The sequence below is a fragment of the Sarcophilus harrisii genome, chromosome 1, assembly GCF_902635505.1.
Source record: "Sarcophilus harrisii chromosome 1, mSarHar1.11, whole genome shotgun sequence".
NCBI classification, from domain to species: domain Eukaryota; kingdom Metazoa; phylum Chordata; class Mammalia; order Dasyuromorphia; family Dasyuridae; genus Sarcophilus; species Sarcophilus harrisii.
The window spans coordinates 104,248,313-104,275,817 of NC_045426.1; the positions used below are offsets into that span (position 1 = coordinate 104,248,313).

Below are 27,505 nucleotides of genomic sequence, written 5' to 3' on the forward strand. Positions count from 1 at the left end.
GCTTTTTCCCCCTTTAATGTGATGATAACTATAGGAATAGGAAGCTAAGGTGTTGCAGTCAGGAAAATGCCAGATTTGGAGTCAGGAAAATCAGTTTTCCTGAGTTAAAATCTGGCTTTAGACACTCCTCAAGCATAGTTTTGACTGAATGACCCTATTGCTTGGAAACTTCAGTGGCTCTCTCTTTCTTTTATGACAATATATGTGTTTCTCTTCAGTTTGGCATGTAATGCCTTTTACAACCTATCTCCACTCTGATTTTTCAGACCATATTATACATTAATCCCCTGCACAAGCTCTAGACATTTTCTTTTTCCACTGTACTATATAGCACATCTTCCTAATGTTCTTTGAGTCTAGAATGGCCTACCTAATTACAGATAAATTACAGATGCCTCATAGAATCCCAGGTTCTCTTCAAGGTTTTGCTTCGGATGCCAACCTCCATTGGGAAGCCTTTACTGATTTCCTTAAGTTTTTTTCCTCCTTTGATGATCATGTATACACTTAACTGTTAACATGGTGTATATCTCCTAGTGGAGCCTAAGTCCCTCAAACACTGAGAGTATATTTAATTTTATCTTTGTGTGTCCCAGTGCCATGTACAATGGCTTATGAATAGCAAGTATTTAATAAAAAGTTTCTCTGTTGGATTGGAATTAACTTTTTTCATTCTTGAGTAGGACCTAGTTCCATTTTACAAACCTTCAGACATCTGTCTGAAGCTAGTTCATATTTATTATTATTATTATTTTTTTTTAATTTCAACTGGAATGCCAACTAGAAAGTGAAGTTTTAGGAAGACCATAAAAAAAGACTTGGGATTCTGAGTTCTACCTTGGCCCTATTTCTGACCGTGCCTTTTGTTTTTATATTTATTTGTGAAAACATAATTGAATATTCTTCTGACATGGAGTTCAGTTCTCTGTTTACTATATCAAGCTGCCTCCCATAGTAATTTTGTGAGTGATCTTGGTAGGTTGTGGGAAATCATGAATTCCAAGTTTTGAGCTTCTCCAATAAAATATAGCAATTCGGGAGAGGGTATAAGTATAATTGTTATCATTATCATTATATTATGATCATACTGTTTTTGTTCAAAGCTTTGAGGGATTTGAAGGTCATAAAAATCTGGCACAAGAAAATATAGAAGAAAAAAGCACAGAAAAATCTTGGGAATTCTGTAGGGATCTGCCTTGGATTATGAAGTCTTTTCACCAATGTGTGTATTTTGGGGGGACATAATTACATCACTCTGGGATTCCTTTCATCCACTCAGGTCACAAGTCTCTATTTTATTATATTGTATATAATCTTGGTCTTTGGAGGGGTATGAGAAAATATTATTAACAACTATCCAATTTGTGATAATTATTTTCCTCTTTGGCTTCTAAAACAATAATGCAGGTGCATGATGAGACAGCTTCATATTTTTTGGTATATTCTGAAGAAGGGAAAAGAGAAAATACTGCCTTAGAAACATATTTAAAGCATATAATGAAAATGAAAGGTTTTAAAACCTTTTAGAGTCTATTTTCTTTATGTGCCAGGTACCAGATGTTGACGTTGGCAGTGCTTAAGAAGGTCACAGGGCATTTAAAATCACTAGGCTGTGGGGAATAAAATTCCAGGTCTATTGCACTGAAAATTATTTAAAACTTGTGTTTACCTAGCAGTAAGTAGTGAAGAAGTACTTTTTCTTCTTGCATAATAGATTTTACACAGTCAGTTTTGTTATACGTCCGTATTCAATTAAGTTCTTGCAAAATTTTTACTTTCCATTGGTACTTGTTTCCAGTATTTTCAGGAACTGCATTGAAATCTTTTTGTCCCTTTCAAAATTTGACATTGACCTCATCTTCTTAATAAATAAAACTCAGATTTGAATCACTTTTTTTTTTTAAGTTTCAGGGGCAGCATCCTTGTTTTATTCAGTTTTTAATGTATAATTTTTAACTCTTCCTCTCCCATTTCTGCATACTTGTTATGTGTTTATTCTGTATGTACTTATTTGTGAATATGTAGTCCCTTTACAGAATGTAAGTCCTTTAAATTAAGGTCTATTTATTTCATTTTTCAGTACCTTGTCTATGGTAGGCTGCTTAATAAATGCTTATTGACTGATTTCTAGAACTTGACGAAGTACTTTACATATTCTCTATGTTCAATAAATTCTTGTGACTTAAAATAGTAGTCAAGATTTGGGTATATGGAATGGACATTAGCCATAGTTCTGTGCTATGATTTCTCTCTATGTATTTAGTTTTGGGGATAAAATCTTTTTTTGGGAGAAATTAGGTTAAGATAGCACACTGCAATTAATGAATTATGTATAAGAACAGAAAAACTGGTTGGTCATTTAGGGAGAGTGAAAGATAGCAGGTATATCGCCTGAGTGCTGCATGGGTGTCCAGGAAGTGTGAAAAAGACCAAGGCCACTAAACACTGTGGGTAGATTTTTAAAATGTAGAATTTATAGGAGGATGATGGGCAAGAGTCACAGAGGATAAAATTCTGCGGATAGGTTAGGATCTGAATTGTGGTGAGATTTTACCCACATCAATGAAATCTTTGAAGATGAAGCATAAGAAATTATTTGGTAACAAGTTTGTGCCTGAAGTTCTAATGCTGAAACCTTTGCATTCTAAGTTATGAAGTCCCTCTACCTAAGTTTTGGTCCCTTGCTAGCCATTGGTGGTTCCAGTTACTTGGAAGAATTATATAGAAATCTTGTAGTTAATGTTCACATCTCCAGTCTAGGAAGCCCACTTTATCAGTATAATTATTTAATTACCCACATCAACTTAGTGTCTGGCACACAGTAAGCACTTTATAAAAGTTTGTTGACTGACTAAATTGGGATTGAGATAGTGTGGGATGTTAAGATCATCTGGCAGTGCTTTTGCTGTGTTTCTTTAGTCAGTTCTGTCGTCCTACTCTTGACGAACTAATTTGGGGTTTTCTTGACAACAATATTGTAATAGTTTACCATTTTCTTCTCCACCTCATTTTACAGGTTAGGAAACTGAGGCAGTTAGGGTCAATGACTTGCCCAGTGTCTGTGGCCAGATTTGAATTTAGGAAGACTAATCTTCTTCACTAAGGCCTCAGCATGCTATCCACTGTGCCACCTAGCTGCAAAGCAATGCTTTAATAAGGAGAACAGCTGAAATTTATTCATTTGAGAAGGATGGCCAAAGATAAAGTGGCATGATCTCATTTTAATAAGGACATTTTTGGTGCCTGAGATTGTCCCCTAATCTAGTATACTAAAATAAGAAATTCATCATGTGTCTTATTTGTGACCATTTAGGTTTGTATTCACTAAGCAAAAATTCTATTAGGAGAACAAAGGCTAGCAGAAAACAATTTTTCTGCTTCTAGGTCAATAAAAAGGATATACAAACATATAATACAGATAAAGATACAGATAGAGAAAGAGGGAGGAAGGGGGGGGAGAGTGTGTGTGTGTGTGTGTGTGTGTGTGTGTATGTGTATGTGTGTGTGTGTGTGTGTGTGTTTGCCTTCAAACTCATTTATTCAGGAGATAGTATGGTGGAGTGGAATGGACTGTAGGACTGAAAGTCAAAAAATCAGGGTTGGAGTGATTGTTGTGTGGCTAACAGCCAAGTCCCATCAGCTTTTTACTTACTTATTTCCTTATCTGTAAAATTAGAATAATTGTTTTAGTGCTTCCTGCTCTGAAGAGTTGTGGTGATAGTGCTATGTAAATCCTAAATTGGGGATAGGGATAAGGATTAGAGATGTGACTTCTTTGGCATAGATAGAGTATTTAAGTAAAAAAGCTTTCTTCACAAAGTAATGAGCATTTCCTTTGCTTCCTAGAGCAAAAGAAAAGCTTTAAAAGAAAAGCTAATAGAGTAACAATATATTAGAGATTCATAGTTTCATTTATTGTCCTATTCTGCTATTCCCACAATGTGTATGGAAATGGGCAACTTTAAAAAAAGGTCTTGACTTGCCCAGGGTCAAGTAAATGAATATGTGTCACAGGCAGGACTTGAATCCAGATCTTCCTGGCTTGAGGCTGTCACTCTGCTCATCATATCATGTTGTCTCTGTGGATGTCTTATGTAAATATGAATTTTCATTTGTTGAGCACTTAATATGTACAATACATTATGTTGAGTGCTTAGACGCCAGGGAGAGAATTAGTATGAAAACCAGTGTACTGTTATTGATGCTGAAAATTTGGCTTGAAAATATTTTCACTGACATATATAACACTCCCTTATTACTCAGGGCCAAGCTCATAGAGGAGAAAGTCAAATGAAAATTAGAATTTGTATCTTAATTTCCTGTGGCACGGGTCCTATCTTCTAGATTTCTTTCTCTAGCTGGAAGTCTTCTTCCCCCACCTCCCACCACCCCTTCCCCACAGGATTTGGATTTTCTTAATATGCTCATGCCCCATCCTAGTAGAGGAAGGTTTTTCTCTAGACCAAGGCTTCTTAAACTTTTTTCCATTTATGATTCTTTTTCACCTGAGAAATTTTTATGTGACTCTGGGTATATAGGTATATAAAAATAAGTTATACAAATCAACATTTATATGATCCCTGGGTTTGCAAACCACAGTTTAAGAAACTTCGTTCTAGATAAACTGATGGATAGGGTGGGGTTTGGGTTTGATATTGTTTTAGGGGATGATTGTTAGCTCTCCCTGTAACATTCAGTCTTATGGACAGGATAATCAGGAAAGGAAAAAGAGGCAGCATCCTGAAATTGTGTATAAGAACAAACAGAAAGTGCGTTGTGTGGTCAGAAAAGAAGATGGCCTGGTCATATAAGGAAAAAGTAAGAGATAAGAGATGGATACCCTGGGTTATATTGGTGCCTGAGAAGTTTTATAAGAACTGGAGGAAGTTTCTTTATCATTGAGGTTGTGGGTAGATGTTTTGTATAGAATTTATGGAAGGACATGAATATGGAAGCTCAGAGCCCCAATCCAAATCAGTTTGTCAACTTTGGCGGCTTAATCATGCTTCCTTCTGCTTTTTAATGGAATGCTACCCTTGCATACTGGGTTCTACACATTTTCCATGGTGTAACCTATGAAGAAGTAGCAGAGTTTCCAGGGAAAGAGACCTGCTTGGACTGTGAAGAAGCTTTCTGCTAAGACTGTTTAACTGAAGGAAAAGCAAGACAAAAGAGCAGTATATGAAGAAATGCAGAACCTGAGCTGTCAGAGCCAGCAGATTTGGGGGTTTCAACAGTTCTTGGGAAGATCACAGTCCTATCTGATTCAAATCAATGAACAGTTATTTATTGGGTATAGTATCAGATATGAAAATAAATATAACATTAAACCAGACATAGTTCATACTTTTAGGATAGTGTTGTCACTTCATTGAGTATTATTTGTATTTCTCAGTTGTCCTTCCTTGGATTGTCTTAATATGTAGCAACTTTTATCCATCCATAAAATTTTACTGAAAAAGAACCTTATTCCTTAAGATCTGTAAATTTTGTTTCCATATCTTTTTCTATTTTCCCATCTGTTCTTTCTAGTCCTGGATTTGTTTATTTTCCTTTTTTTTTTTTTTTTTTTTTTTTTGCTTTCTTGCGCTTCTTCCTTTTCCCATGCAACCAAGATGGCAGAGAAGTCTCAGGTAGAGAACATGGGTTAGATGTCTATAAGGATGAAGGTATTTCTGAGAAATCTCTCTCTTTCTCTCTTCCCCCACTTTCTTTTCCTCTTTTTCTCTCTGACTCAGTTTCTTTTCTCTCTGTCTTCCTTCTCTCCCTCTCCCTCTTTCTCTCCCTCTCACCCCTTATTTACTCCTCTATCTTTCTCCCTTTTGCCCCACCCCCCACCTCTCCCTTTCTCATTTGCCTCCTTTACTTCAGCTTTCTTTTGGCAATGGCCTTGACCGTACAAATTATCATGAGGCAGCTTTGCCATAGCATTAGAACTAAAATGAAGGAGAGGACACAATATTGTCACATTCTAGATTTCTTTCTCTGACTAGAGAGATTTGTTTCTCTCCCCTCCCCCACACATAGGATATGGATTTTCATAGCATTAATCATGTCCAACCAGCCATTTGTTCCCAACACAACATCCAAGATTCATAGAGAGGGTGACAACCCTGCAACTTCTATAATTAAGCTGAATTAAATTAGAAATAGAGAATTTATTGGAGATTCGAGATTTTAGAGTGGACAGGGATCTTGTCTCATCTCTTTATTTTATAGCTTGGAGACACTTAAAGTATAAAATAGTTAATAAAATATCTTTCCCAGAATCATAGTGATAGTTTTGGAAATGATACCTGTATTCTGTGTAGTTCAGTGCATCTTTCTCTCCACTATATATATCATGTTGAGTCATGCATGGTGGGTTTGCTTTTGCATTGCATTTCTTTTTTGTTCTGCCCTAGTTCTTTGTCCATAGTAAGCCCTTAATTAGTGTTTCTTGAAAGATTTTGCTTTTCAAAAATCCAGTTTCTACAGTATTGTTGAAGCAAATTCTAGATTCTGTAGAGTAGAAAGAAAAATTCACTAGATATACTATGATGACAATTTCAAAGAAACCAGAGAAATTCAATTCAGTTTCATAAGCATTTGTTAAGCATCTATAGTGCTAGGAACACTAGGACAACAATAAAATATTCCCTGGCCTCAAGATACTTACTTTCTGTGGAATTTGAAGGGAAAACATTATATATATATATATATATATATATATATATATATACACACATATACATACGCGCGCGTGCGCACACACACACACACATATGAAAATCCAAAATATACACAGTACAATTAAATTATTTTTGTTGGAGAGCACCTAGAGAATAATTTAGGTGACAGGAAAGACCTTGTATTGCATTTAGTTTGAACCTTGATGGGAACTTGAAACTGAGAAACAGAGATGAGGAGGGAAAACAAAATTCAAGTATAAGGAACAATCTTTGCAAGATCCTGGAGGTTAATGCTGGAATGTTGTATCTGTGAAACAGTGATTATGCCAGTTTAGCTGAATGTAGGCATTTATGTAGTGCTTTACGATTTGCAGAGTGTTTCACAAATTTGATTTCCTTTGATTCCTCCAACCACTTTGAGAGCAAGATTCTGTTATCATCTCCATCGTGCAGATGAAGAAATGCAGGCATGTAGGTTAAATGATTTGGTAGGTTCAGAGCTGTCTAAGGGAGTTGTATTCAGGTCTCCCTGATTCCAGGTGCAGTGCTCTATCTGCTGGGGCCAATTTTTAATAACTGATTTCTGTGGTTCAGTCATTTCAGTCATGTTTGATCCTCTATAACCTCATTTGGACTTTTCTTGGCAGATGCTGGAATGGTTTGCCATTTCTTTCTCCAGTTCTTTTTACTGATAAGGAAACTGAGGCAAACAGTTAAGTGACTTTGCCAGGGTCACCCAGCTAGTAAGTTTTAGGGGTCAAATTTAAACTCATAAAGATGAGTCTCATCCTGGAAAGAGAAAAGCCAGATTGTGAAGGATTTTAAGTGCCAAGCAGAGCATTTTATATTTTATCCTAGGGCAGTAGGGAGCCTTTGTAGTTTCTTGACCCGGGAAAAGCCTTGTAAGGAAGATATAGGTTTTCTTAGAACTTGTTTTGAAATTCAAAGATCTAGGAGAAAAGAACTTAATGAAATTAAGAGGAAATACCAATACTAATTTAGATTTATGCAGCAGTTTTTATCTTCACAAATACTGAGGTATTGCATGCATTCAGCCCCACTTAGGCACATTCTATGGGAACATTGCTCCTGTTAGAAGGATCAATGGTTTAGTGCCTAACTATCAGCTTTATTTTCTAGGATCTTAAAACAGTGGTTAAATAAAACATGTGGGAACTTGGTCTTTTTAAGCTTTTTGATCCCACTCATGAAGCTGATACTCAAAAACTGAATTTATTTAATTGATAAGAACAGAAAAATAATCACTGTCTATAAGATTGCAGAGGTTTAGTGCCATCACATAGCTCACATGTTTGTTTCCCTGCTTTTACAGGATAATGGGATAAAATGGCCAGGGAGGAGCTATTATAAATTGGGAAAGAGGTGACTCTGGCCATAAACATTTCTAGTGGCTTTGTCCTTTTTAGTCATGTCTTTCCCAGAAGAGACATGGTTACTATAAATCTTACACCCTTGAGAACCAAACTCGTGACAATCAATCATGAAGTCTCTCACTTCAAAGGATGAGGTGACTTGGCAAGCTGAAATCATAATTATCTCTCAAATAATGTGTGTGAGCTTGCCTCTCTCTTATGTGATCATTAGATATTAAGTAACAATATCACTGTCTACCTCTTTCTGCTAGTGATGTGGTGGGTGGGGAGATGACTCGGAGGTTGAAGAAAGATTTATAATTGCAAGACCGTCTGGCCTTCAGCATGCATTTTTTTCCCATTCAGGGCTCCTGTAATTGTCATCAGATGGCTTAATCTCTGAAATGTTTCCTGTGTAGCAGTGCTTTCTGGAGTATATAATAAAGACTGGATTAGAAACAATTATTTATTTGTGATTTTTCTCTTACATTCATATACATGCAAATTGGGCATTGCTTGAACTTCAGAATATATTAAAAAAATGAATTTTTATTGTTATCTTTTCCAGACCCTTTCACCTTCGTTGACTTTTGCCTACATAGCTTTATTTTATTTAATACCCTTTTCACTGGGAACTTGGTGCTAACAAAACTTTCAGAGTTTCTGCCTCAGGGTGCACAATTCCTAGATATAACGGAGAAAAAAAAATGAGGAGATGATGTTGGTAGTATAGCTATTTACACTATGTGGTAATCCTCCTACTTTATTTATTACTCTTTGGGATTTCATAGTATTGGGTTTTGTGGCAGAAGATAAGTTTTCTAGTTTCAAGTAGTTTTAAAAGTTGTATTATAGGCTCTATGAGAGGAAAATAAAGGTCTGAGGGTTATCTTGAGATATGTAACCATCTTTCTCTTCCCCCAGATTTGCAACCTTGGAGTCAGCCTTGATTCTTCACCCTTTCTCACCCCACATATTCACTCATATTGATTGTACCTTCATAACATCTCACATCCATTCTACTCTTCTTCACTCATGTAGGCCACATCTGAAATTCAGGCCCTTATCACCTTTTACCTGGTCTATTGCAGTAATTTTCCAAGTGACCTTCCTACTTCTAATATTTTTCCTCTCTCATTTTTCCCTTATACCACTGCTAAATGGATATTTCTGATGCACACATCTGAAATGTTATTCTCTTACCGAATAAGCCTATCTATCTGCTAGGCATCAATAATAATAATGACAGCAACAACAATAATGCCATTTTTATGGCACTTAGGTATGTACCAGGCACTATGTGAAACACTTTACAGTTATTTCATTTGATTTTCACAACAACCTGGAGAGGTAAGTACTATTGTCCCCATTTTATAGATGAGGAAATGAGACATATGGGTTAAATGATTTGCCTAGAGAAACATGACTAGTAAGTATTTGAGGCTAGTGGCACAGTGGATAGATCTCTTTGGTATGGTTTAGATGCAATTCTAGGTGGTGATTCTTTATATTAAATCATTATTTCTAAACATTTAATCAATCCTTTACTAAGTGAATGGTCTACTGCTATGCACAACAAAGTAGAGCAAAGCCCCTAGTCCTTGAGGAGTTTACAATATAGTGCTAGAAAAGAGCTAAAATCTTGCTGCTTTGTTAGTATAAATGAATTTTTGGAGAGCTATGAAAATTAAGTCATTTTTGGTACTTTTGTACTTCTTAAGGAAAGCATGTTCTCATTTTTAGGGGCAGCAAAAAAAAAAAAAAAAAATGACTAAGCTAGAAAAGAAATGACTACTCGTATGGATGTCCTTCCCTAAAAACAGGAAAGCTAGAGCCGGGTTAACTTACGGCTTTTTTGATGACTAAGGGAGTTTAAAGAGAACATGTTAAATCTACTTTAGTTCATACTCTTTGAGAAATTTCTGTTCCCCTTTCTTTTCCTTTTTTTTTTTTTTTAAGGTTATGCATTAGAATCATTTAAAACATATTCCCATATTAGTCATGTTGTGAAAAAAAGATCAGAACAAAATGGAAAAGCCAGGAGGAAAAAAAAACAACAAAAAAAGGTGAATATGGTATGCTTTGATCTGCATCTGGTCTCCATAGTTCATTCTCTAGATGAAGATAGTATTTTCCATGCCAAATCTATTGGAATTTTCTTGGATCATTGTATTGCTGAGAAGAGTTAAGTTTGTCATAGTTGATCATCACACAATAGTGCTGTTACTGTGTTGTGTACTCCTTGTTCTGCTCATTTCACTCAACATCAGTTCATTTAAGTCTTTTCAGATTTTTTTGCTATTTCCTTTTCTGCACCCTCTTCTTTATAGTTTGATGCATTGCTAATATGAGTGCCCAATCAAGTAACCAGTCATTTGAATTATTAACTTGACAGCTGTCAGTCACATTTTGGCTGCCCTTTTGAGGAGATATAAAAGGACACATTCAATAGAGCATCTTCTAAAGAGAAGCTTAACTAGTTATGCCCAATGAATTCTATTGTCATCTCTCCTTTAAATACCACAGGTACTTCCACAACTTTCACATAGATTAAAAAAATATTCCTTACTTCTCTGTTCTTCAACACTAAATGGGTTTGGGTATTAAAACTTTTTTCTATAGCTGCTGCCTGTAAATCATAACTAAGCCTTGCTGTCATCCTGGGGTCTGCCGCACCCTCTATCTCTTTGGTTTTCTTCTAGCAAGAAGCTCCAGGACTTGGACCACCAATTTTGCTCACTAATTATTATTGCTGCTGTTATGTACTTCTTTTTGATCTTGGTGTTGTTCCTTGAGTATCTTGTACCCCTCCCTCCCCCACAAACTTTCTCTGCTGTGTCTGAAGGTCGCACACAAATGTTCTCAATGGTTTGGGGTTTTTAAAAATAATGTTTATTTCTAATAATTATAGGGACACACAGGGGTTTCAAAATAAAAAAAAAAGGGGTGGGAATTGCAAAGTTGGTAAAGTTTGTTATCTAACTCTACTATCTGTATAAATGTAAATGTTCATCGGATCCTCATCTTTTGGGGGGTTTATTAAATGTTGAGCTTTTCATTTCAATTGTTCTACTGTGATTTTTATTCATTTCTTTATTTGCCATTTCCTTCTCTAGTTTATTTTATTTATTTTTATTTTAGCTTTTTATTTACTAGATATATTCATGGGTAATTTTTCAGCAATGACCCTTGCAAAACCTTCTGTTCCAACTTTTCCCCTCCTTCCCTTCACCCCCTTCCCTAGATGGCAGATAGACCAATACATGTTAAATATGTTAAAGTATATGTTAACTACAATGTATGTATACATATCCATACAGTTATTTTGCTGCACAAGAAAAATCGGACTTAGAAATAAGGTAAAATTAACCTGAGAAGGAAATCAAAAATGCAAGTGGACAAAAACAGAGGGAGTGGAAATGCTATGTTGTGGTTCACATTCATTTTCCAGAGTTCTTTCAATGGGTATAGCTGGTTCTCTTCATTATTGAACAAATGGAACTGATTTGGTTCAAGTCATTGTTGAAGAGAGCCATATCCATCAGAATTGATTATTATATAGTATTGTTGTTGAAGTATATCATTTCACTCAGCATCTGTTCATGTAAGTCTCTCCAGCCTTTCTGAAATCATCCTGTTGGTCATTTCTTACAGAAAAATAATATTCTATAACATCCATATACCACAATTTATTCAGCTGTTCTCCAATTGATGAGCAGCCATTCAGTTTCCAGTTTCTAGCCACTACAAAGAGGGCTGCCACAAACATTTTCGCACATGTGGGTCCCTTTCCCTCCTTTAAGATCTCTTTGGGATATAAGCCCAGTAGTAACACTGCTGGATCAAAGGGTATGCACAGTTTGATAACTTTTTGAGCATAGTTCCAAATTGCTCTCCAGAATGGCTGAATGTATTCACACTTCCACCAACAATGCATCAGTGTTCCTCTTTCCCCACATCTCCTCCAACATTCCACATTTTTTCCTATCATCTTAGCCAATCTGAGAGGTCTATAGTGGTATCTTAGAGTTGTCTTAATTTGCATTTCTCTGATTAATAATGACTTGGAGCATCTTTTCATGTGGCTAGAAAAAGTTTCAATTTCTTCGTCTGAAAATTGTCTGTTCATATCCTTTGGCCATTTAATCGATAATCAGCAATGGAAACAATATTAAAGATGATATATCACCCATATTCTTTGTCGTTTTCCCTTAGGACCTCTGGGCCTTTCATCTGATTTATAAATGATACTTCCCATATGCTTTGTTTTCTATTTGAATGTGAACTTTGTGAAAGTAGAACTTGTCTTGTTTTTCCATTTGTATCTCCTTTGGACTCAGTATAGTGCTTTACTTGCTTAAGAGTTTATTGAACTTTTTTTTTTTTTAACTCATTCATTCATAGATCATGGATTTATCATTTGAGGGAATTTAGGGACCATCTAGGCCAACCCTTTAATTTGAGAATTCAAGGCCCAGAAAGTTGTAGTGTAATTTGTTCAATAGTGTACAAATAATAAGTGGAAGAGCCTGGATTCAAACCCAAACTTGTTTGCCTCTAAGAAAGGACAGCTAGGTCATGCAGTGAATAGAGCACTGATCTTAGAATCAAGAAGACTCATCTTCAATCAAGAAGACTCATGTCTGTCTTCAGACACTTAGTAGTTGTGTGACCTTTTTGCCTCTGTTTCCTCATCTGTAAAATGAGCTAGAGAAGAACATGGCAAACCAGTCTAGTATCTTCTTCATGAAAACTCCAAATGAGGTCATGAAAAGTCAGACGTAACTGAAATGACTGAACAATATTAACTGTCTCCAAAACCAGCACACTTTTATCATCTGTAGATAAAATTTGAACTTGGAGATCACAAAGCCTGAACTCTTCCTTCTCAAAACTTTGGAAACAGAGGCATAGAGAAGTTGAATGACTTTGCTAATATCATACAAATCTTTTACATAGTAGGAACAGACTTCCATGTTTCTTTAATTTTCTTATATACCAAACAGAACCTCTTTTACCTCCTGATGAAGTTGCCCACTTAAGAGTTTTTCTAGCCTAAGTGGATGCTATGTAAAACTTTAGAGTTAGAAAGAGGGATTTTTAAAATTCAACCATTGTTTTTGACAGATAAGGATCCCAAGTTTGGAGAAATTAAATAACTTTTCTATAGCTGTTAATCTAGTAGGCAGAGGTAGATTGTTCCAGTCTCATGTTTCCCATACTGTAACATTCTGCTAAGCTTTTAGGTGCCTGATTGAGATACATTTAGATTAATGCTTTGCACAGTGCCTGGCACAAGGCAGGCTTACTAAATTTTTGTTAATTGATTAAGATTGTTGAGTGCTAGGTTCTTCATGAACTATCAGAATTTGCTTCCTTGTCATTTTGCATAAAAGGCCTTTGGATTAAGGAATATACTTTTTATACGATTGAATACATTGAGACTTGAGAAAATAGCTAGTAGTAGTTAGTGTTATATTAATCTAGAACATCTAATGTCATCTCCATAAATATGTCCTCTTTGATTTTTCTTTTATTTGGAATATTTTTTTTCATTGTATTGCCATTGATATGAAACAAATTTACAGCTGTGGGGAGTGGCAATCAATTATTAAAAAAAATACTTGAATAACCATTTACAATGAAGTTGTCCACCATTACTCTCATCTCACAGTAAGAGGAAGTGGGACTTGTGACCTTTTGTCACTACCTCACTCCCTACTTTTTCCAGTTTATTTTCCTGTGTTATCCCTTAGGATTCTTTCATTCTTTGAAGCTCTTAATATTCTATTGTAAAAAGAGAGAAGCACATGATCCTGCAGATGCTGTTTTATTCCTCTCCCTGTGACCCCGTCCTTCTTCCTCAATCCGTCCTGGGCCAGGGTCGCCTGGAACTTGGGAGCCCTGGCAGGATTCCTGGGGTGCACGTGGGTTTGGGAGAAGGAGCCTAGCCCGCGGGAAGAGGCGGCCTTGCCCGGCTGGGCGTTGCGTGAATTGGTGTCATCTGGGACCCATCCTGAAGCTCCACCAGGCTGCGTTGTCTCGTTTCTGCTCTTATCCAAACCTTTCTTCAAGGACCTTGGGGTCAGTTGAGGATTTTTTTGTACTTGGATTAGATACCCTCTGTTCCCCACCCTACCCTCTTGGGCTTCGTTTCTTCCAGGGTCCTGAAATGGGATGCCAGGTCTCAGTTTGCCAATTGGGGGGGGGGGGAAGGGAGAAGGGTGAATGTGAACCGGAGATGTTACATAATTTGCCCAGCTCTTAATATTCTATTGTAATATGTTTACTCTCTCTTTGTTGCTGTCATATTTTAGCTATTTTTCTACTTGTGTCCTCAGTCTTTGTACCTGGATTAAGATCTTAGTCCCCTGCTTATTTGTATTTCTCATCTTTGGGGACTTCAGTAGGTATGTTGATGACCCTTTTCCCACTCTGATCTCACCATTTCTTAATGTATTCAACTCCATTGACCTATTTTCATCCTGTTTTAGCCACACATCAGTCTAGACATACCTTTCACTTTACTGTCACATGGAACTGTCACCACTTCCTGATCATGAACTTAGAAGTGCTGACTATTTCTTCCTACATTCTCTCATCCACATTAAGCCTGCTCTTCAATCTCTATGTCCCTTAACACCTCCATATCTTTCCAGGCTCTTTTGTGCATTCTGATTTCACTTGGCTTTATATCCCTTCTTGACCCCATAGTTAACCACTTTAGTGATTCATTTGATGAAATCCCTCAACCTTGAGTAATCTCCACCATCTCAATCCTTTGTTCATTTTCCCAAGCCACACTACTAAAATAGTTGTGAAGTCATGCTGATTTCACCTACTACAGATTTATAGTTTATAACCTTAGTTGCACCCTCACTATTTCTGAGCAGTGCTGTTCATTATTCCCTGATTTTCTAGCTCATTCCTTACAAATAATAATTATAAACTTTTCCCTCGCTTCTCCAAATCCAATCCTTCTTTTCCCTCTCCTACACTAAAGAAAGACTTAGCTTCTGATGGGAATTCTATCAGCTCTTTTTTTCTCTTCCTATTCTCTTTTATAGTCTCAAACAGCCCACTGATACCTCAAATTCAATATGTTATCAAAGTCCTGATGTTCTTCCAGAACTTCAGTGGAAATTATCCTTTTCTCTTTACCCATTGTACCATTCTTGTAATGATAACAACTGACACAGTAGTATTTTAAAGATTGCAAATGTACTTGATGTGTATTGTCTCACTTTCACCTCCCAATAATCCTGAGGTAGATGCTACAAATGTTATGATTTTCATTCTACAGATGAGAATGTAAAATGACTTGCTTATGGTCTCATATAGATTCTTATAACAGTCTGTGTAGATATATAATAATTTCCAAGCTGATATTCTAGCTTCTCTTATATAATAACCCTTTCAGTCCATTCTTTCAGTGTGAACATGTTCTTCCTTTGCATAAAACTTTTCAGTGACTTCTTACTGAACAAAGTCCAAACTTAGCTTGGTTTTTGAGACCTTTGAATATATATCATCACTCTACCTTTCCATCCTGATCTAATACTATTCTCTTCTAATTTCTCATTCTCCCCTTTAATATTTATTTATTGTTGATTCCATAAATGCATTTCCTGTCCCTTCCCACTTTTCCTCATAAAAATCCCTCTTCTAAGACCCACTTCAAATGGTATCTCTTCCTTGTGTTCCTTGGTTTCTTCTCTTCTTGACTAGTCATTAACAATCCTTCCTTTCCTATAGTACCTCATGTAACACTTGATTTATAACTCTCTAATATGCTTAACTTATATTATTATCATTTTGTTACGAGTGAATTTGTTACAGTCCCTTAGTAGTCTATAACCTCTATGGGAACAGGAAGATGGTCTTAACTCTTATTTGATCTTTTCATCTTTCCTAGTGGTTAGCAGGATGCTCTGCATATGATAATTGTGTGATAAATGGTTGTTGGAATTTAGTTGCTGAAGGGTGAGAGTTATTCAGTTTTTAGTGATTGAATTCCTTAAGGCTTGTTATTAGCTTTGCTTTGGGGTCTGATTGTTGGCACACATTGTATTAGGATGTTTGTTGTAACATTTCCCCCTCTTCATAAGAAAAAGTCACTTTATTCCGCGAGACACATAGCTATTAGAACTAGTGGGTATGGAGAATCTTTCTTTTCTCAATATACCTAATGAAATTCAAATGCTCTAAATGTATCCTTATGAATATATTATGTTTAGAGTGGAATCCACTCAGCCCATAACTAATCCCTTTCCTTTAGCACCATACATCCTTATTAGGTACAGAATTTCTTATGAGACCAAACCCCAGTGAGCCGTGTTATTAACTTTCAGGATAAGGAACATTGAAAATGTCAATGAAGTTATTCAGAGATTTGTAGGTTTTGTTGGAGAAGCACATGGTATTTTTACAGTGTATTTATGCTACTCCATACACTATTAGTAAAAATACCTCCTCACTTTTGGAAAGTGTATTTGGCCCCATTTTTCTCTAGTGTTTTGCCTTTCACTTACTAACACTAAATATTCCATTACAGTTTTCTGACTCTCTATTTGCCTATTCTGTTAAATCTTGCAGCCCGGCAATGGTCTTCTCAGCTCCTCCTTTCTTTGTGTCATATGAAAGTCTAGACACTATGCATCTTTATTCTGTTGCCAAATCATTCTTCGGAATGAAGCAATGGAACTAGTCACTGCTCTGTGAGTTTAGGGAGTTGGGCTATTCATCTGGGCTATTCTTCTTAAATAGCAAACAAACAAAAAAGACCCTAATTGTGTTCTATTTACAAGACAGACTACCTATAAGAATGTCTTACATTTATCTAGTGCTTCTAACTTAGTTTCTGAGAGTCATTTTAATTTCTTTTCTTATTTGATCTTTCCAGAATTCTTATATAGGAGTTAGAGATATTACCCAGGTTTGATAGACTCTGGTAAGTGGAATACACATTGGCTATGTATACTGTACTACTAAATTACAGTGCCTTTAACTATAACTTTTTTTCCTATCTGTCCCCTTCTTTCTATTTCTCACTGTGACCGTTGTAGAATAGTTCCTTATCAACATTAAATGTACAAAAACTTTATCCATAGTTCTGGTAGTCACTTCTGATTAGGAAAAAAAAATCTTTAGTGACTTTCCATTTCCAATCAAGCATATCTGAAACTCTTCTGCTAGGCATTCAGGGTCCTATACAACCTGGCACTATATTGTCTTTCTGACATTCTCTCCCTAATATTCTTTGCTTCTGAAACATTGGCTTGTTTATACTTTTCCCATGATTCTCTTTTATGCTTTGGCTTATGCTATTTTTGCTACCTAAAATATTCAACCCTCTTAGTTGAATTTCGACTCATTTTTTAAGGCTTAATTCAAATGTTTCTTCCTTAATGAAGCTTTCTACTGTTAACAGTTTTCTCCCTAGGCCTTATATAACACTTTTTTTGTACCTTTCTTATATATTTCATAACTATTCTACAACGGTCACAGTGAGAAATAGAAAGAAGGGGACAGATAGGAAAAATATATATATGCTGTGTGCCTTCCTTATATATTTTTTGTACCTTTCACATATATATATATTATCAGGGCATATGTTTATTCCACCTTCTAGCCCAGGAGTTCTTTATCATTCTTGTGTCCTACACTTCTTTGACAGTTTAGTGAAGCTGGTGGGCCCCATCTCAGAATAATGTTTTAATAAGATTACAAAAGAGATAAACTATATTGAAATGATGTTTGTGAAAATATCAAGTTCATGGATCCCCGAGTTAAGAATACTTGTATCTAGATCATAAACTCCATGAAGTCAAGGACCATGTTTCTCTCCAGAACCTGGCAGTGTTCTGTATAAGTAATTCCTTGATAAGTCTTTGTTGAATTGAATTAAATGACTTGCTCCAACTCTTACAGCAAGTTAGTGACAGAATTGTAATTAGAAACCAGGATGTTTTTTTCTACTATACCAACCTACGAAACCAGGACCTTATAATTTTGTCTCATCTCTGTGAGGTAGCGTGCTAATTCTTGTTCATCAGTCTGACCTAGGTTGAATTGGATTTCTTGACCTCTTTTAACCTCTGACTTTTGTCTTTGTTAAATTTATCCTAATATAGTATTTGCTAGAGAACTGCATTTCCTTCCTTTTATACTGATTTATTCATGCTGACTTAGAGAAGGTAAACATTGTCATTTTGGGGAAGGAGGTAACTACACATTTCTTTATTATTAGATGACCCATTTAATTTTCTGTTGTCCTCTAGTTGCAGTAGAAATACAATTTTCTGACAGATACAGTCAGTGAGAGCTGGATTTTGATTAATCCATAAGGCAAAGAAGCAATTGTCTTTTCAAATACCCCTGAAGTATTAGATGAAGACTAGTGGAACCCTTTGCTATAGGGTTCAAGAAACCCTTTCCAAGAAAGGATTTTTTTCAATTATTTTCTGCTAAGATCCTTTCTTCATGTGAACAAGATAACTGACTTGTTCTGCTTGGTATGAAATGACGGAATTAGCACTAATAAAGTAGAAACTTTAAGAAACTATGTTTGTCTTAAGATAAAGAAAAAACTTCTGAATAATTAGAGCTGTTCAAAAATTATTGTGGGCTGTATGGGAATGAGAATGAGCTCCCCATTTCTGAGGGTCTTTAAGTAGAGGCTTAATGTCATTAAGGAGATTGAGATTTCAGGTCAAGTTTGGAATAAATGACCTCCTGATATCTCTTTCATCTCTAAGAATTTGTGATTTGTGATTCTCAGAGAACATATGAATTGAATGGAATTGGGATGAAGGGATTGATCTCATACAGGGAATGAAAAAGACCAGGACTCTTACTATAGGAAGGTCACTCAGGTATTCAGCTAATCAACAAGGGCTTACTATGTTCCAGGAACTTGTTACTACTCAAGTTACTTCAGGCTCAATCTATCTAAAGTTTCTTTAGTAATTTTAACCCTTTCTGGACTATTCTTTAAACTCTACTTACTAGTCCTTCCTTGAAGCCAGAAAAGTTTTTTGTAACTGTGTCTGTATAACTATGGAGTCTATAATCTTATGGCCAAAATAGACCTTAGGGATGGTGTAATTGAAACCCTTCATTGTACAGGTGAAAAAAAATATCCAAGGGTAAAATGTCACACAGGTAGTAACTAAGTCTAAATAGAATCCAGATATTGTGACTCCTCTTCTCAGGTTTTGTCCTATAAACTAACCTGTGGATGAAGTACCATTATGTGGGTGATGTGTATCATTTTTGTGATGCTTAAGAAAACCTTAGTGAAACAGACAAAATAATGAAATAAAAGCATTAGATCAACTTTATCATGAACTGTTGTGTATTATAACAATTACAGTGTACCTTCTCATACTGTGATCTCACCTCCACTTAGAGTTCTTATGACTCTGCTAAAAGGCTCAAGTACCATTTTCTGAATGAAACCTTTCCTGATCTATCCAGCTTTAGTGCCTTTCCACCCAAAATTACCTTGTATGTTTTATATTTCTATATTTTTACCATTAAAAATGTTTCATTTTGTATATAAGGAACTGAGGTATTAAATGACTTTAGTGTCACACAGTTAGTCTGTGATGTCTTGTCTCCCCCATAAAATGTCAACTTCTTGAAGTCAGGTGCTTATCTCTAATGTATAAGTAGCCTGTTGATTAGCTTAATTAAGAATAGGCAGACAATCCAAACTTTTGACTCCCTTGGTCCTTAGAATAGTGTACTAAGTAAGCATCTAAAAGTGTTTATTGGATGAATGTTTTTCTTCAGTTGCCATATACCCTTATACTTAATGTGCCAACTGGATGTATCAACTCTCCTTTGCCACTTCATTGTCCTAGAGAGTGTTGGGAATCAGCATTCATATACAGTGTTCAGCTTGGCTGATGTTTTTCAGTCAATTCCTATCATTATTTAGCAGGAATGTAGAAAGGCACCTGAGGGAGGAGCTGCATGTGGTCTGGGATTGGGAAGTGAGATTTGCTGAGGACAGGGAGAGAAGGGGAAAACTGGGTTAGAGATCAAAGAGATGCCCTTGGCTGTTGTGGTCTTGTCAGTTCTTTGATCCTTACCTCACCACCTGTACCATGTTGATCACATTCTCCCTTCTTCTTTCAGGAATCTTTGAGCACCTCACTTCCAAGTAGGAAAATAAAAAGATGGTACTATACCCCAAATTTCTCATTGCCTAAGGCATTAACAGGCATTAAATTCTGTTCCCAAATTAAATACCTTTTTTGGAACAGAAAAGAAAAGTCAGTTTCTTGCATCAATTGGCCTGTTTCCCCTCCTCCTGTCTCCTAGTTTGTTATACTTGTGATGGTAGAAGTTTCTATGAACTGAATATTAGTTTTCAGTTGATTATTTATTTTCTTTAAACTAAAGCATAGTATTATATATTTTCTATTACTTTATTTTTTGAAGAAGTGGTTTAAGAATTTAAGTACTTAGTTGGTTATACATCTCTGTGACTTTGCCAGGAATGGGGATGAATAAGAATGTATTATGATAATCATTTCCCAACAGGTTCCTTTAACTTTTTTTTTTTTTTAAAGGTAGGATGATTTTCCTCTACATTTTCTATAATCAAGAATATTATTCTCAATTTCATTTCAGGATGCTTGAAAATACTCCTATAAGTATTAGCAATAGGAGAACACTTTGCTCAGATAGATATGCTTATGGTTTCTGTCAAAAAGCATCACAAAACCAACATAATAAGCCTTCATGCAGGTGAGGTTTTTGTTTTTGTTGTTGTTTTTAGTTTACCCTTATAATGGGAGGTTTTTATAAGAGTCATAGCCATTTACTTCAGCACAACTTAACTGAAACTTCTTCAGTAATTTTTACCCCTTCTTGGTGCTATGCTTTAAATTCTAGAGTTTTTATTGTCTTTACTTGTGAATTCAATTTGCTGTCCCTACCATACCCCTATACTTGCTTTTCTCAGTTTTCCTCTTTGTATTAAATTTAAGTCTTGTTCCCAAGCATAAACTTTGGAGTAATTGCTAACTCTTTCTTCTCCTTTATACCACCTTCATATCTAATGAGATCACAAATTCAGTGTATTTTAGGAATCTCTTAACATCTATCCCCCTCCTATCTATTCATACTGCCTGTGTCAGGATCCATAATTTTTCACATGAATAATTGTGATTTCTCCTAATTGGCCTCTTACTCTTCCCATTCCTATTCATCCTTCATATAGTTGCCAAAGTAATCTTAATACATTAGTCTTCCTCAGAAATCTTGAATTATTCCTCATTGCCAATAAGATAAAAATCTGATCTGCCTTTGGTCTTATTTCACAATATTCTCCTATGTAGATTTCATTCCTGATCTCATCTCTGCCCTCTTCTGTTCATTTATTTTCCATCTCCAATGTCTGGGATACATTCCATTTTTATCTTTGCCTAGGAGAATCCTTTTTTTCAAGATCAGGTTCAATTACTATCTTCTCCCTGATCTTCCCCACCATCCATCCCAGCCTCTTCCACCTCAAGTTTTCCGAAAATCTTTTATCGGATTTCTCCTTTGCTCCTATTCCATTCAGTGTTGTTTCCTACTTACTTGAATATCTGATGTCTCTCTTCCCTCTCCCCCTTCCCCCTTTAAGCAATCACTTAAATGTTTTAATTAGGTTTCTACTTTGTGCCTGGCACTGTATTAAGCACTAGGGATACCAACAATGGTAAAGACAATCCCTGATATCAAGGAGCACACAATCTAATGGGGGAGAAAGCATATATAACTATGTTCACACAAGTTATATCCCAAGATAAATTGGAGATTGTCAGTTGAGGGAAGGCACTAGCTTTGAGGAGAATCAGGATGGACTTCTCACAGAAGATGGGACTTTGATTAGGATTTGAAGGAAGCTGGAAAAGTTAAGAGGAAGGAGAAGATGTCATTATCTCTATATTGTTATGACTAAGGCACTTGCTTGTAGTAGTTGCTTAAATAAATATTTGTTGAGTTGCGTTAAATGATCCATGTTTCATAGAAGATCATTCATCACATTGCTTGGCTGTGTTCACTTGGCTGTCTTCTGTTCTGTTAGTGGTGAGTTTTATCTGCTCATTTCTTCAACTGAGGCACTCTAGGGAACACTTAGGTATCTTTTCATGAATTGCTAAACTATCTTTAATCATTGCAAACTTGGTATAGAAAATATGCTGGATTTGAAACCAAAGGCCTTGGATTTATACCTAGGTTTTCTGAGTGAAAATGGTCTTAGTCTCTTCATTTGCCAAGAAGAGTACTGGACTAGAATATTTTACATGATAAACCTGTTATTTGCACACTCCTAATTAACCCAAGAATAATGTGTTTGTTAAAGGGGAAATTTTAACTTTGAATCTGCTTAAATTCAGATAATACAAAGATTACTAAGTTCTTATGATATTTGTATGATGCTTGGCTTATCACCTTACTGAAACTTAAAAACAATTTTATTTTAGATAATTACCAAAGGTCTTAGATTTTAGTCACATAGAGGAGAAAAGCAAAATTGTTATTATAATATCTAGAATCATCATGGTGTTAAGTGGAAAGAGTGCAATATTATAAAGTTAGGAAGACCTGGTATGGAATGTGGCTTCAGCTACATCCTAACTGTGATTCTGAAGAAATCTATTTCTCTGCTACTTCAGTTTTCTCATTTGTAAAATGGGTATGAAAATAATACTTACCTCCCAGATTGTTGTTGTGAAGATCAAATAAGATAATTGTAAAATCTACTTAGCACAGTTTGTGGCACATAGTAGATGCTTTAAAAAATGCTCATTTCCTTACTTTTTTTTTCCCCCCACTGCAAGTTAATTGATTATAGCATCTTGTAAAATATATGTGATAATAGTTGTAGTAGGTCCTCACTGGGTGTGTAGTAATTATTGATTTTGTAACTGTGATTCATCAAGCAATCTTTCAGTAAATAGTTGTAAAGCTCCTCCTATGTGCCAAACATTGTATATTACATTTTGTGACTTTCTTACAAAAGAAACTTCTTCATAGGTCCATTGGATTTCCAGTTGTACCTGGTAGATATTCTCTTAGTAGATAGTGTTTTCTTTCTTCCTTAAATTACTTTGAATTTGAATTTGCACTGTAGAATATAAGCCCCTTGAAGGAAAGGAGTGTTTTGTTTTTATTTTTAAATTTCAGTAAATAAAAAATAATTTTGTTATCTGATAAGAAGAGGCAGCTTGGGTTTTTGCAATTAATGTTTATAACCACTGATCTAGTTTAAATCTGTGCCTGATTTTTATCATGTATTGTTTTTGAGTATCATAAGAAGGCTAAAAAGGAAGGATAGGACAGCAGTGACTTTAATCAAGGTAAACCTTTTTTTGGTACATTAACATTTAAAATTAGATTTTTTATCATTGAATAAGAGTTAAGTCAATACATGTTATAAAGCAATGCCTACTGTTAGCAGCTTTTTATCAGCTATTCCCAAATAAGTTTCGAAGCAAGATAAATATTCAAATCTGCTCTATTCAGTAGTGATTTTATTAGACAGCCTGAGCTTTTGGTGAATTTTTGTGGGCTCTTGAACCTTGAGACATAAAGAAAAGGCACTTGGATATGGATTTGCTAGTGTGAAGCATGATGATTTGTATATTTCCTCTTTTTTCACACAACTGCTACACTTATACAGAAAACTCTAGTTTTGAAAATTAAATTGTGCTTGGTTTGGTTATACAAGTATTTGTGGGAAAGGAGGAGGTTTTAGGGTTATGTTTGTGTTTGGATTTAATTTGAATGGTAAGTTAAGTATAAGATTTATGGTGTGTAGTGTGCAGGATGTTTTATTTACTCTTTCTGAGCTTATGAATAAAAGCAACATCTGAATTTGATCTTTGCAAACCAAGTTCAGGAAATATGGTATAATTCAATTCTAATTGTCTCTCTTAATTGTACCTTACTTCTGTTTATTTGCAAGTTGTATATTTAAGATATTAAAGTACTTATTACCCTGCTGTATCTTTCACTTTCTATTCTATTCTGTCTTCAGATTTTGCTTTTTAAATATGGAAGAAAAAAAATAACACAGGTCTTTTTTTTTTTAATTGTTTTTGTTTTATCTGGTTGCTGTACCTTGTTTCTTTATTTAAGATGCATGTTCCTTTTTTCCTTGTGTAAAGAGAATTATGACGGATCATTGACCAATGGCCTTCACCAACCTATCCTAGTCATATTAGAAACTCAGGAAAATCATCAAAATCAATATATTAGTTTAAAGGAGACTAATTAAATGTGGTATTTTCATTTCTATACTCTGATATAGAAATAAAAGAATAGCTTATATTTCTATGTATTTGTAGATGTTATAAAACCTTCTAGAGATCCCACTATATTTAAGAATTTTCCCCCTCCTTTTATGACAAGAGGAAAATCATTAAAAAAGTACATTGGTATCCTAGATCTATTTTAGTAGGAAAGGACAATTATCTAGTTATGTCTTGTGGTCACTAAAGGTTTCCCTTTCTTGTATAATTTCATGGAAAGGTATTATTGTGGGATAGATAAAGGACCTGACCTGGAGTTGTTAGGAAATCTTGAGTTCAAATTCCCCCTTAGAAACTTACTGTTTGACTTTGGGCAAGTCCCTTAAGCTTTCTAAGTTTCAGTTTCTTCATCTATAAAATATGGTTGTTAATGAGGTAATTTAGGCTGATTCCAATAGACTTGTGTTGGAGAGAGAGCCATTTGTATCCAAAGAGAGGACTTCAGGGGACTGAATGTAGATCACAACATAATATTTTCATCTTTTTTGTTGTTGTTGTTTGCTTGCTTGGTTTTTTTTTCCTTCTCATTTTTTTCCCCTTTTGATCTGATTTTTCTGGTACAGCATGATAAATGTAGAAATATGTTTAGAAAAATTGCACATGTTTAACCTATATTGGATTACTTGTTGTCTAGAGGAGGGGGGAAGTTGGCAGGGAGGAAAAAAAAATTTGCACCACAAGGTTTTGCAAGGGTGAATGTTGAAAACTATCTTTGCATATATTTTGAAAATTAAAAAACTTTGTTAAAAAAAGAGGTTATTGTAGAGATCAACTGCTGATCTTAAAGTAGTCCCATATGGTAATTTATTTCAGGATAATCAAGCACCAGAGATAAAATCACCCAAGAAAGATTATATTATATTCTTTGAGGTTCTGAATACTAGACATAAAAAAAGTTTTACTATACATTAAGAAGTAATTTACAAAAAATTTGAAATAAAACTCCCCAAATAAGAAATTTAATTAACCTGAATGTCTGTTTGTGTGAGCATTGTGATTTTTAAAAAAATGGTTAACTATAAATGTGATGGTTATTTGTGGTGGGTTTTTTTTTTTTTAGGAATTTAGGTTTTAGTGACTTGTCCAGTGTCACACAGGCAGTTAGTATCCAAGGCCAGATTTAAACTCAGATCCTCCTGGCTCCAAGGCTGGTGCTCTATCTACTGTGCCACTTACCTTTTTTTTTTTTGGTGGTTAATATTTTTAGACAGTTGTGATTCTTGCTTTTGTGTACTTTTCTACTTGCATACAAAAAGAGAGGTTTTCAAAGTATGGCAACTATAGACATTTATTAAGCACTTATCGTAAACAAGTGCTTAGCTCTGGAGAGTCAAAGAAAAGCAAAAATATCATCTTGTTATGTGGATTTTTCTTTTTTTTTCTTGCTTGGGAACAACAGATAAATGAAAGTAGAAAAATTTTGCAAAAACTCTCCTCAACATCAAGGAGAGTTGGAACTACCACATTCACACTTTAATATAACCATCTTGGATGATCTTATGGAGGTGGTAGAAATGACATCAAAGAGAAGAAAAGTGAGAAACAACTGTATTAAAGCAAGTACACACAGAGAGAGGTATGTGAGATAGTACAATTTTGTTTGGATATGGAGAGGTTGATTCTCAAAGGATCTAAAAGAAAGCAAGAAAACAAGCATTCTTGTCATTATTATTACTATTCCTTGATCTCCTCCCTCAATAAAATTTGCCTAAGTAATCATCAATAATTGTCAAGCCATACACTGTAAACATTTTATGAATATAATAATCTAGGAGCAGCTAGGTGGTGCAGTGGATAGAGCACCAGCTCTGAAGTCAGGAGGACCTGGGTTCAAATCTGACCTCAGATACTTAACACTTCCTAGTTGTGTGACCTTGGGCAAATCACTTAACCCCAATTGCCTCAGCAAAAAAGACAGAGAGAGAGAGAGAGAGAGAGAGGAGAATAATAATCTCGATAAAGATATTAATCTCCTTTTATCATTAAAGTGCCTGAAACAATGCAGAAATTTATATTACATTGTGCTTTTAAAAAATTGATTCAGAAGAGAAAAAAATTTTTTTCTTTAAAAAACACTTTGTTATCCTTTAGCAGGTTGTCAGTTATGCCTATATCAGAATTATAATATATTCCTTGAAAGATGTGACAATCAAGGTAAACTTGTTTGATAATACTTTCTTAATAGGAATAAAAGAGAGATAGGCTCACTTAAAGTGTTTGTCATTGTCATAGTTGAGATATCCTGTTCAGTGTCCAAATTCAAGAGGGACTGCTTATAAATAGTTCTGTTGATTATATTATCTTAAAATTATCATAGAGCCTTCTGAATTAAGTTAAATTTTTTTAACAAAATTTTTATTACTCATTATAATTAATTTCCTCAGACATTTTATGTGATTTTTTTTTCCTTATACATTTCATAACATTGTTCTTTCGAGTGCATAGACTTCACCAAACTGCCAAAAGGGTCTCCACGACAGAAAGAAGGATAAAAAGATCTGTTTTAAAGAAATTGATTTAGCTACTCATGCAAAGAAAAAAAAAGTGATTGAAGAATCTCTGTGATACATGTAGTTTGTGATATACAATTGGACAGATAGTCTCAATTGAGTTTGTTTGTCAGAAGATACACCTTGGACTAGCACTCTGAATAGGAGAGAAAAATATGTTATCAAAAAGTGTACAAATATAAAAGATGATCCAGTCATGTGAAGAGAATGAGATAATAATGTGAAGAGATAATATTTGAACAGTTCATGCATTTAATTGGAATCATAATGTCAAGAGAATTTGAGGAAGGCTATCAACACATTGGTTAGATTCTATGAGGGGAACTTAATGGAAGAGCATCAATGAGAGTCATTGATGGAATTATTAATATGTTTTATTGGTTCAACTAACTACCCACATTGACAAAATCAAAGTTTTGGAGTGGGAATCTGGATTTGAATCCAGTTAAGTTCCAGCAACTTAACAATTTTTATAAAGTTAGATGAGTCATTTCTTTTCAATGGGCTTCAGCTTCTTCATCTGAAGTGTAAGGGGATTGGACCACCTGAGCTATGATCCGATAATGTATACAATCAAGAATCATTTAGTTATTATCTATTTATTATGTATTATTACCTATATATACATGTTCTGT

At 35.1% G+C, this 27,505-nt stretch overlaps 1 protein-coding gene and 1 pseudogene across 2 annotated transcripts in view; one reads left to right on the forward strand and one right to left on the reverse strand.

Annotated features, from left to right (window-relative positions):
* LOC100915572 overlaps positions 1-20,159 on the reverse strand; it is a 29,727-nt pseudogene extending 9,568 nt beyond the window's left edge.
* Positions 1-27,505, forward strand: part of BNC2 (basonuclin 2) — a 505,888-nt gene that overhangs the window by 79,367 nt on the left and 399,016 nt on the right. The gene's annotated exons all lie outside the window — the stretch shown is intronic.